This window comes from Montipora capricornis, chromosome 10 (genome assembly GCF_036669925.1).
Source record: "Montipora capricornis isolate CH-2021 chromosome 10, ASM3666992v2, whole genome shotgun sequence".
NCBI classification, from domain to species: domain Eukaryota; kingdom Metazoa; phylum Cnidaria; class Anthozoa; order Scleractinia; family Acroporidae; genus Montipora; species Montipora capricornis.
Window position 1 is genome coordinate 27,870,573 of NC_090892.1, and position 10,885 is coordinate 27,881,457.

Genomic DNA, 10,885 nt, shown 5'->3' on the forward strand with positions numbered 1-10,885 from the left:
ATTAAGTCATTAGAGGAAATAGTTGGCAAAACCGTCGAGACAAGGAATTTTATATCTTTTTACATTCACTCCAATAACTGAACTGAACTGAACTGAGGTTCTATAGTCAGTTGCGGAACAGCACATGGAAGTGACAAGTGACTCAGAAGGCTGTATGTTTTTTTGGTTGTGAAGGACATGTAACGACAGTAGATTTCGAATAGATAAGCGAATTACGTTATGCCTATCGACCCTGATCATGCAGAGAAAAGGAAATAATTCGTTGAAATTGCTGAAATATTTCGAGCTCCTTTGAAAGTTCAGACAGAGTTATGTCTTCAAGCAATCTTCCAGGATTTGTAAATGAGATTGTCTTATCCTATTTGATCGTAAGCTTTCTTAAGTTACCTGTGACTCCTGACTGATTAAGGTCAATTAACCATAGCGTATTTTCCGTGTGTGGTAAAAGAAGAGAAGAAGTCTGCCTTCCCGCTGATCGGAAATGTTTTTTCAAAACTCATAGAAATTCCAAAGCAATTTTGCACGGGAAGTGGGTTTAAAGGAATCATTCTTGATTGGCTTTACAGCTGTCCTCCCAGGAGGTAAGAGATGACACTGATTGTATCATGATTCAGGCCACAAACACGAATCAAAATTCTTTGGGCTACGTTTTTTTTAAGAGCACAAGTATAAAAATGCACGATTATAAATGAAATACAGCTTCTTTTCGAAGGCACCAAAAGTGCGTTATAGTTAGCTGCTTCTTGGCTGCAGATAGAAAACATTTTACATACGGAACTTTAACTTTCAAATTTAATTAGAGAACCCGACTTGTACCAACTACAAAATCAGTGGTTTTAAGGTAATTTTAATAGCATTTGGGATACAAACTTCTTATTTTTCAATCTTTGTTTCAAGTTCTCTGTTGGAGATCCCGCATTATTTCGCGTGAATCAGTATTGTTATTGAAAAGCGATTCTTAACCTGGACTTTATAATAGCAGTAAAATTATACTCCGCCCATCCATGCAAAGATATAAATTCTTCCCGTTCAATTGCTTTGCTCTTCCTAGAGTAGGAGACAAAATAGCGTGCTTGTTTTGTCTTTGCACTGTTTTGCAAACCTTTAAACGGCTTCCTCTTGGGAATTTAAACGTTCTAAAGTGCTTAGGGGATTATTGAACAGGTGGTTTATCGTAATCCCACTTCGGTGTAAACCGATTCTTCAGGCTTGTGCGCCGACAGCTTCTTTCATTCGACCGGCTCCTGTGAGCCAAGCCGAGTAAGAGTACAACACCGAAAATTGGCGCATTTCTGGTGTATGCTCAGTTTTGTTGCACGTGACATGTCTGGTCTTTCTGTTTTGCAAGTTTACCAAATCTCGGCAAAACTACATTTTATCGGCAAACATTTTCTTTGGGTTGAAGAAATCGCCTCAGAGGCCAATCTAACGGTATTGTGAAGTTGACGATTTTCCGACGGGATGGAAGCATGGGACACAAGGTGCCGCTAAAATGGCTTCGTACAACACTCTTCAGCAAAAATTCTTCGGACAGACTAAAACGTGCAGAATGGTTTTCTGTTTTAAAGATAGTATATTTACACAAATCTACCTGATGCCGGACAGCTTATTGTTCATTTTGAGGTCTCATTATAATTTGGCAACATCAAATCCGGAAAATGATGTACCCATGATTGGTACTTTTGACGTTTGTTGTGCAAAAAACAGCTTTTTGTCTTCACAACTGTCATTTAAATGGTAATGAAAGGATAAAAAACCTATACGTTACAAAGCATATGCTGTGTTGTCAATATTTAACACCCACCTCTTATAAATGCCAGACGATTCATTTGATAGGTCAAGGTAAGCTGCAGGTGGTTGGTAGTCATGGTAACATATCCTTCTCCATATTACGATTTACGTTTCTACTTTCACTGAAATAAAAGCGATTTGTAATCAGAATGTGCGGTTCATCTGAATGGTAACTCGATTTTATAGTCCCATTTTAAATGAACATGCCATTGTGTACAGCGGCCATTGATTGAGTAATGAACCAATGAATCCAAGTATTGCCAGTATGTTATTTTAAGTTAAATGAGGAAAATCCGTATTCAGTTGAAACACAATTGGGAGGTTCATTCAGCTGCTGATCCTATAGGTATCATTATAGATGCAATATTAGATTCATAGATTCCAGTGGTAATCGATACATAAACAAGTGGTTGAGGGTGATTTTGGTTAATGTAACCAGAGTTAGTAACTATCTTAATAACCTAAGTTAATAAATTTAAATTAAAGTTAATAGCATACGAAACTTGAGCAAGATGCTCAGACCATCATCTGATAACCTACAGATTTTAAGCACGGCTGATTTTCATGAAATTTTCGACAGTGGCTTGCACATTGCTCGATTATCATGAAGTTGCTGCTCAAAACGTTACCCTTCTTTACAAAACAATGCCACGTTGGTCAACTCAAAGATTCCTTTTAATGTTTCCTTTATAATCAATGTGATACTATTACAAAAGTGAAGACAAACGTGAAGAAGTAAAAAGAAGATTAAAAATCAAGCTCTTTACGGGATGATGTTGCTACATGGCAATGGATGTTTGATTAACGAAATACCAAGTTTTGATCACATAATTTACCCTTTTTTAATGATGAAGTCTTTTTTTCCCTCTTCGCATTTTCTTATTATTTTTTTAATCAATGATTACGACAATGCTCGGATTTTATGCGGTAGACTTGTTGAATCCACACGACTTCGATAAAAGCCTCCCAAAGTAACTCTTTTTGTTTGAATTTTCATTAGATTGAAAAAATGTTGTCAAATATCCATCCGGAAAATCATCGCGAAAGAAGCATATATGGTGTGGAAAAATTTTAGTGCCACTTGATTTTTCCTAGAGTATACCACACTGACACAATCATATCTCCCTTCAATGATTTCTGCCACATTCAGCTGTTATGGGACTAAGACCAATTAACTCTTCATGCTGCTGATAACAATGGCTTGCAACAACATAAGGATGTTTTGACTTAATACTCAGATGAAAGAAAAGCGTCAAAAATACTGAATATATCTTGTGTTAACAATGAATCTCAAGGTGGGCGTGGCAGGGCTAATTAAACAGTGTTATAATCAACGTATACACCGGCGAAATGTTTCTCAGGCCTTCAAAGAAACCTTTAAACTTTGCCCATATTTGTTCTTCATTTGTTTTGCCTATAACGATCGCGCCGTTCTTGAACGCTTTGGCTGTTACTGAAATGATGCCTTAGGCCAGATGCTAAGAGAATTTTATTAAAATTACGGAGAGAAATTACGAAGTAATCGAAACTATTAGTATTTGACCGACTTTCAAGGCTTGATGCGACTATCCGGAGCCAAAATCTGATAACATGTGTTATAAAAACGCCATATATACAACGTTTTAGAAGATTAAAGTGGATTTCGCACACCTACCGGATGTACATTCAAAGTTATTTGCCTCAAATCTACCTTCGATATTTTGCTTTAATGTGGAAAATGAAATTCCGCCATTTTGGTATTTCATTACTAACCGATTCGGCGAGGAGAAATAATCCATTTTGCCAGGGTTTCTAGAATTGAAGAATAAACATGTCACTTATTAATGTGTTTTTTAAAGAATGACGCAGACACTTTGTCTCCGAGTCATTATGCCTCGAGGAAACATAAAATTAAAATGTCAGATGCACCTCTCTTGTGTCCACGCTTATTAAATAAGATTCACCATGAAGTTCGATTTTCATCAATATTGAAATCTTCTTCCGGCTCGCACTGGGAACAAAATGACAGAAAATTGAAAATCGTCGCTTTTTCTCTAGTCAACGTATTGGGATTTTGACGACGGGGAGCTTTTTACATTTCACACTCTTTGCTCTGTCGTGCTTTGATCTTTACTTCGACATCCATTTCCATGGTGATACAGAACAACTTATATTCAGGTACAAGTTGAGTGGCAGCAGGGAAATTTTTTTGTTCGTTTCCATTTTGTTTCCTCTAAAAAAACTAAATGACGAAAAGGGTGATAATTCTTTTATTAGTTAGCTAAATGGTTTCAGTGGTTCATTTCTTGGTTGAGTGCCTTCCAGCTCAAACTCAGTGGCTCCAAAGACGTTTGATATAATCGTACGAAACAAAAAAATTGATTTTTTTATCAATGACAGGGAAGAAAATAAACCCTGTACTAAACTAAGCAACTAAGCTCCAATATTTCATTTCTTGAAGGTAGGATTTTTTTTTCATCCAAAAAAATCCGTTCTCTAAGTAACTAATACAAAGTAACTTTGAGTGGTTGTTGTCAAACAAGGTGGTTCCAGAAAGAATATCGCCGCAGTTCTCGCTGAGTTCAGGTTTCTTTCATCTCCAACAAGTCGGGAAACTAACGATTCTATTGCTTTTGTCGATCATTATTCAGGGGCACCCAACGTCAATTTTCGGGAAATGTCTGTTCGGAAGACGATTTGAGATCTAGAATTTTCGGAACATTTGTTCTAAAATGTCTTGCTTGCCTGCCTGTGCTAGGATTTTCGAACATCTGAAAAATGGAATAATTGCCCATTTTTAACGGATTTTTACCCTAAAAAGGTCACCTAGAATTTTCGGGAGCCTTCTTTCTGGCTGAAATTTTCGAAAAGGTAAGTTTTGATCCCTATAATTTTCGTATCACTACACTTTCAGCTAGGAAATCCGAACAGATAAAAATTTTTAGGGAATAAAAATATGCCTATATCTACCGTTTAAATACCAAAATACGTTTAACAATGCTATGTTTAAGTGGTTTTGAACAATATTCTCGTTGGGTGCCCCTGATTATTGGATGACCTTTAATGTTTAGTTATTCCCTTTACCCATAATTTAATCTTTTTCCTGTTTTTCTGAATCTTCAAAGGAAATTTATTCGACAGAGAGTTAAGACAAGAATGATTTCTATTTATGTGGCCATTTCAAACTACATTTAGCACACATCTGAGAAATATTAACTTCTCTGTTCCCATGCGGCAAGTATAAATAAATCCGATAGGCAAGGCAGAGCCAGCCTATTTCGTCATTATAAATATAATGAGTTTCTTTCGGTAGAGTTGCTAATGCATTTTGCAGTTGTCAGAGTGTTAAACCCCACCACATCATTGGGGAAAATTAAATGGTCTGGTTGTTTGGAAGCGTTAGTATAAACTGCCGACCTGCGACTTCTTGAGCTCCACCTGTGGAACGGAAGAACTTGAAGCCGGCAACTCAAGATTTCAGCGTCTGTTAACTGGCTTAACTGGCCGCGTAACGCCGTTGCAAGTGAGTACCTGTGTCAATTGTTATTGTTTCATTCGATACGCAGCGTAGGACTTCTGAGTAATATGTGTCTCGCCTTGCGTGCAAAAAATCATACAACAGGTCGATTCTCAACTGAACATAACTATTTTGCCTGATAAGTATGTAAATATTATTCTCCCTCTAAACTAATAATTCCAAGTTAAAGTGTTACAGTGTTGAGAGTATTCCATTCGCGCCATGTGACTTGTCAAGAGGCAACGCTCGCAGGAATGTTTTTTTCGACATTAGGGACTTTAAGATCTACGACGACAACGCCACAAAACAACGATATCATTGGTTGAAAGAGCACAAATAATCGTGCTGCACGTGCGGCACGGATTTTAGCTCATATTCTTGCGGTTCTCTGCATGACGACGACGACGTGAATTCAACAAATTTGAGGTTTTTAACGACAACGTGAACATGAAAAAGAGACCTACATTTTCATGAGAGAATCTGTCATTCTCTATTTTCACTCTGAAACCGGCTCGTCCCAATTTCTTCTCAGGATACTTCGCCCACATTGTCTGACGTGAACTACGAAAGACTAATTCTCATATTTTGAGATGACGTTTTCGTCGACGTCGTTCAGTGTCCTAGATCTTACAAGATCCCTATTTATTACATATGCACTCGTTACTTAACCGGTGAGGATTGTGTTTTGGGAAGCATCGGTTGGAAGACTTACAGATATTACTGCTTCTATAATTAATAATGGTCTTGATTTCATTAGGACGTTGAATTAATCCCAAAAAGATCGCATTACGCTTTTAGCTCGCATATGCTGAATATGCTCATTTAGCATTAAAAGCAGCCTCAATTTGACAGATTTACGTAACTTTAAGATTGATTTGGACCAATCCTATGGTGGGTTAGTGCGTCTTTCACTTAAATTAGGATTGTTTACAACACTTGCTAACTCCTAAAATCAATTCCCGAGAATTAAGTAGGGACACTAGTGCGGAAAGCTCGAAGAAGTCAGTGGAATACAAGAAAGAACTTGGTCGGCAGACGTAGGAATGTTTCGCGATTCAACCATATATACCGATGCGGCCTTTTTTCTTTCTTGCAAATTTTTGTTTATCCGGAGATTTCATTTCCATCATCCACATATCATCTCTCCATGTAATGTTTTTAAAGATGATCGTTTGAAAAACAAATCGCCTTTTTTGATATCTCTAACATACAGGACTAAATAGGTAACAATATCTTCGCCCTGATAGGTTGACTTTCGGCCTTTTAGATAAATTAAGAAACAACGAATTTTCTCTAAAAGCATAGCGAATAATTTGTGTATTTATGCGCTATCGTAAGGTAAACTAAGGTTAAAGCGATTGCTAATGTTTTCGTAAATTCGAAAGCTTGTGAACATCCTTATATCAAAAGGATACAATTCAGACATAAATGCAATCTTGCAATGCGAAAATAACTTAAATTACTGTCGACAATTCAACATGCCTTAAATAATAACAACATTTTTGCTGGGTTGCGACACGAATGTAAATTGTAATCTTGAAAAAAATTACATTTATTTCTAGTGGGATTATGGATGAAATATTTTAACAACGGGATGAGCAAAAGCAATGCTGGAGAGGAATTCGTCCTATAATTATTCGGAAATTGAAGACCGGGGTGATTTATCTCTACTTTGACTGTCAAAATCCCAAATTAGCCGGTCAGTTGAGGGCTGGATCTCGCTATGAAGCAGTTCTGAGGAAGGAATTCTCTCAAGGAGTAACGTAGATAATTACCCGCTTTCGTTTTCCAAACAGATTTTAACCACTTCGGAAGCTAGCCCTTACCTTGAAATATGTATTTCAAGTACGTTGTGGCATATAAACTAAGGGTCCCTGTATGCTGCACGATCGTTAAAATATCTCCGGTATAAGAATCAATGAAGTAGATAAGCATTCCGCTAAGAACTTTGGAACTATACCGTTTCGTATTAAGTGGAATGTTCTGAGATGAAACGAAACCTTGACAATTACAGTATCATTCATCAGGGAGAACATGTGCTCAGAAAGCAGGATATGGATCAGATTTATGCGAAGCAGTAAGATAGGATCTCCGGGCCACGTAAATAATAATCCGTCGTTTCCACCCTCACTCTGGTAAGCTCCAACGAGAAGCGGAAGTGGTTTTCCAACTGCAATGTGTATCGTGACCTTCACCTAAGTAATGGCCATTTTCGTGTGGTTAAATGATTCGTCGTGGTTTTGACCTTATGTCAACGGCAGATTTAAGCCAAACGACTGGTCTTTAAGTCTTCAACGAGATAAAATGCACCATTAATTAACTACCGTTTTTATTAAAGGAAGATTTCGATAACAATCGTCCCTTTTCATAGTCTTTGTCTGCCTTTCTAGAATATTTGCAGACCTGCTCTAGGTTTGATGAAAAGCCATAATTGACAATAGAGTTAGTTGTACAGTAAATTTAGCGTTAGTTTCAGGGACCCTTTTCATATAAAGGATCCTTTCTTAGGTTTATTATTTAAATGCTCAAGTTTTCAAGTGTTGGGATGTCCGGAAAGCTAAACCGTGTTAACCGGTAACGAGCGAAAAAATTCTTCTTAATAAATTAACTTGGATTTTGGCAAACAATCAGGAAAAATAACATTGCGGTTAATAAAAAAAGGACTCACGTTACACGATAATTATTTTTTTCAGACAATAAGAAACAAAAGAGTGAGGAAAAAATTACCCAAAGGGCAACGCAATGAGACAACCGTGAAATGCTTTGACGTAAAGAGATCACTTCGAGAGATAATTAGGTTAGCGGCGAGGCAATATAACACAATTCTCTTTTTGACAAAGTGCATGCTTCACGCTAATCGCGTTGCGATTTAAAGAATCTGGGGGTTCTAAGACTTTGCAAGTGACCTCTTGAGAATATATAAGCTGTACTTGCTCTTTCAACCAGAATAAACGTTTCAACGAAGAAGTTCAGCAACAAGTTTGTCGATTTGAAGTGGAACGCAGGGAAAGGAAGCGAAGTGGTTTGACAAACACCATGAAACTAGCGGAGTGCAGTCTCGCTGTGTTGATCGTTTGCATATTGTCAGGTAGGTTTCTCTTGGTAGTTTCTTGCTGTGGATAAAGACAGCTAGGACTTAAATGTTCCTGTAGTTTGTGCACGATGTAGTTGTGGGTTCGATAACGATCTAAACCATGGCTTTGTTGTTTCCTGCATGTTCTATATATAGTGTTCCAGAAATGTGAGACTAGTGGAAATTGCCTTCGAATTGTGAAGTACATATACCACAGTCTTGGAATAAGGAGCGATGCGTCTGTCAGCCCAAGAATAGTTGGAGAGTGGACTTCATCGAGGTAGGGACAAAACGAAACTTTTAATGTTAAGTAGCTACTTCTGAGCCTCATGGGAAGGGTCTGTGCGTGTTGTAATCCCAGAGATTTAAAGAAGCATGTTCAACGGCATAATCCCTGATAAGTGGCGGAGGCTAAGTGTACTCTAGCGCAAGAGCGCGTTTAAGATTATCCTTAGCTTTCGTTTGTCGGGAGGAAACATTCGTTAGTTACTTATTGTTATTACTCGAGGTGACTTGAAAAAAACGCGTGAAGTAGGATGAGGAAAGACAAATTAACTGGCTTCAGAGCTTCTTAATGGTGCCACTTGCAATTGCTTGGATTCGAATATTGCCACTTGCTTTGCTTTGCTTTATCCTAAAAACTGCTCTTCCATCGTAGCAGCGCTAACCCTGGTCTGAAAGAACAAAACTATGCGAATTTCACCACTTATTGATTATTTGTCCATCAACGTCACTTCTTTTTGGGAGTTATCAATTTGATGAATGCTTGCCACCGGACATCGTAGGAACGGGGCTAAATACTCATCCCTCGAAACCGTTTATTGGTCGTCACGTCGGAATGCCATGAAAGCGTCGCTTGATTCGTACTTTAGCCTTGTATATTGGCAATAGGTCTTGAGGAATGAGGACGACGGGAAGCTCTTCCCTTTTTTGTTGACAAGTTTAGGGCGAGGTCCACTTATCCTTCAAATATTCTTTACAAACGCGGTGAGCATGACAAATGAAATGTCGCTCACTATGGAAAGATGCAATGATTCATTAAGCAAACTTTAAAGGAACATTGATTGTTCGGTGGTTGCTTTAGGCATTTCACATTTTTGTTGCTGAAGTGTCATGCAAAAGAGACAAGCGTTTTAAGTATTTCATAACATCAATAGTTTTCAAGATCAAATGACGAGCTGGCGCCTGCCGTGCCTGTTCCAATGTTTCGAACCAAGGGCAAGGAAAATCGAAAATCTCTCGCTTTATGTTAGCTTAATGGGACTGGCGAGACTGTAAAAAGAGCGCGCGATTGTCGATTGAAGCACATAAATAATTGCAGCAAACAAGTATAAGTATGTTCGAGTTATTGTGTCTGAAAGAACATCATTACACGCATGACATAAGAAGAGAGTTGCATACCGCAGAAGGGAAATCAGCCAGCGGCTGAACCACTTGCCAAGTTTAATCAAACGTATAAATAATCCATTATAATCTAATAGACTAGAATATATTTTTTACAGCATTTTTGTTGCATGTACACAGCTTCTGCCAAAAAAAAAAAAAACTTTCACTTTTGCCTAGCTTTTAGCTATTGAGAAAAGTTTCGAGTTGATACAGGGAAGTGGATCCATCCGGCTTGGCTCTCCCGTTCCAGTTCCGTCCTGCCCCCAACTTTTTCAGCTTATGCACGACCCGGTGGCTTCCTAAGACGGCCGCTCGCCTTCAATCTTAATGCTGTATTGTGTTTTCAAACAAATGCTTTCCATTGCGTACTTCGACCGTGCCTTCTGCCCGTGATTGATCATTACAAAGGCGTTTAAGTAGTTGCTCCAATTGATTTCGGCTACAGGGCATTGACTGCTTTTGGAAAGGATTGAAAACGCCCTCCGTTACTCCCGAGTGACTGCTCGAAGTTAATAACGGGAGCTTAAGCACGCGCGTTTTTGAGACGCGGACGGCAACCTGAAACTAGCTGTTTTCCTTTTTGGTACCGTGTCCTCACAACAACCACATTTACATAGCTAGCTAGATTTTTCTCCATTAGAGAATGATTAGTTAAAAATCTTGGAGACACCCCTGTAGGCATGCCGCAGTGTTCTCTTCCGGGTTCCGTCCGAGTCTCAAAACGTGCGTGATTACGCTCCTTACTAAAAGGCATAGTTAATTCGGGCCACCAGAAACAAATCAAGTCTCTATGCAGTGGACTGTGAGACAAAATGAATCGAAAGTTCGTTTGACTTGTGTAAGACTTCCTAATCTGCTCTGGCCGTCCACTTCACGCGAGAGCCTGATGGCGTATAATTGTGTGTGCAAGTAAGTCAATTTTTTAGAGATGTATCTTTGCACACAATACTCGTGTGATTGCACAGACTATCAATAAGTCACAACAGATCATACCCCAGAACGTACTTACAATCGGAGAGATTACGTTCACGTGAACTTGTCTATACTTAACCTTAACTCTTTTGCATTAAAGCTTCTAAGCCGTTGGCAGATAACACTTGATCTTGATTTGCTGTTCTTGAGTTGATCTTGACTGGGAA

At 38.4% G+C, this 10,885-nt stretch overlaps 1 protein-coding gene across 2 annotated transcripts in view; it reads left to right on the top strand.

Annotated features, from left to right (window-relative positions):
- The first annotated feature begins 3,715 nt into the window (after positions 1-3,715).
- The window catches only part of LOC138019327 (protein APCDD1-like), a 31,079-nt gene continuing 23,909 nt past the window's right edge, over positions 3,716-10,885 (top strand). Inside the window, exons 1-2 of one of the 2 annotated variants that reach the window (XM_068866077.1) lie at positions 3,716-3,948; positions 5,105-5,293. The gene's annotated coding sequence lies outside the window, so the exon portion shown is untranslated. Of the gene's footprint in view, positions 3,949-5,104; positions 5,294-8,266; positions 8,308-10,885 lie in introns of those variants that run through there. The other variant, XM_068866078.1, reaches the window with a different exon arrangement.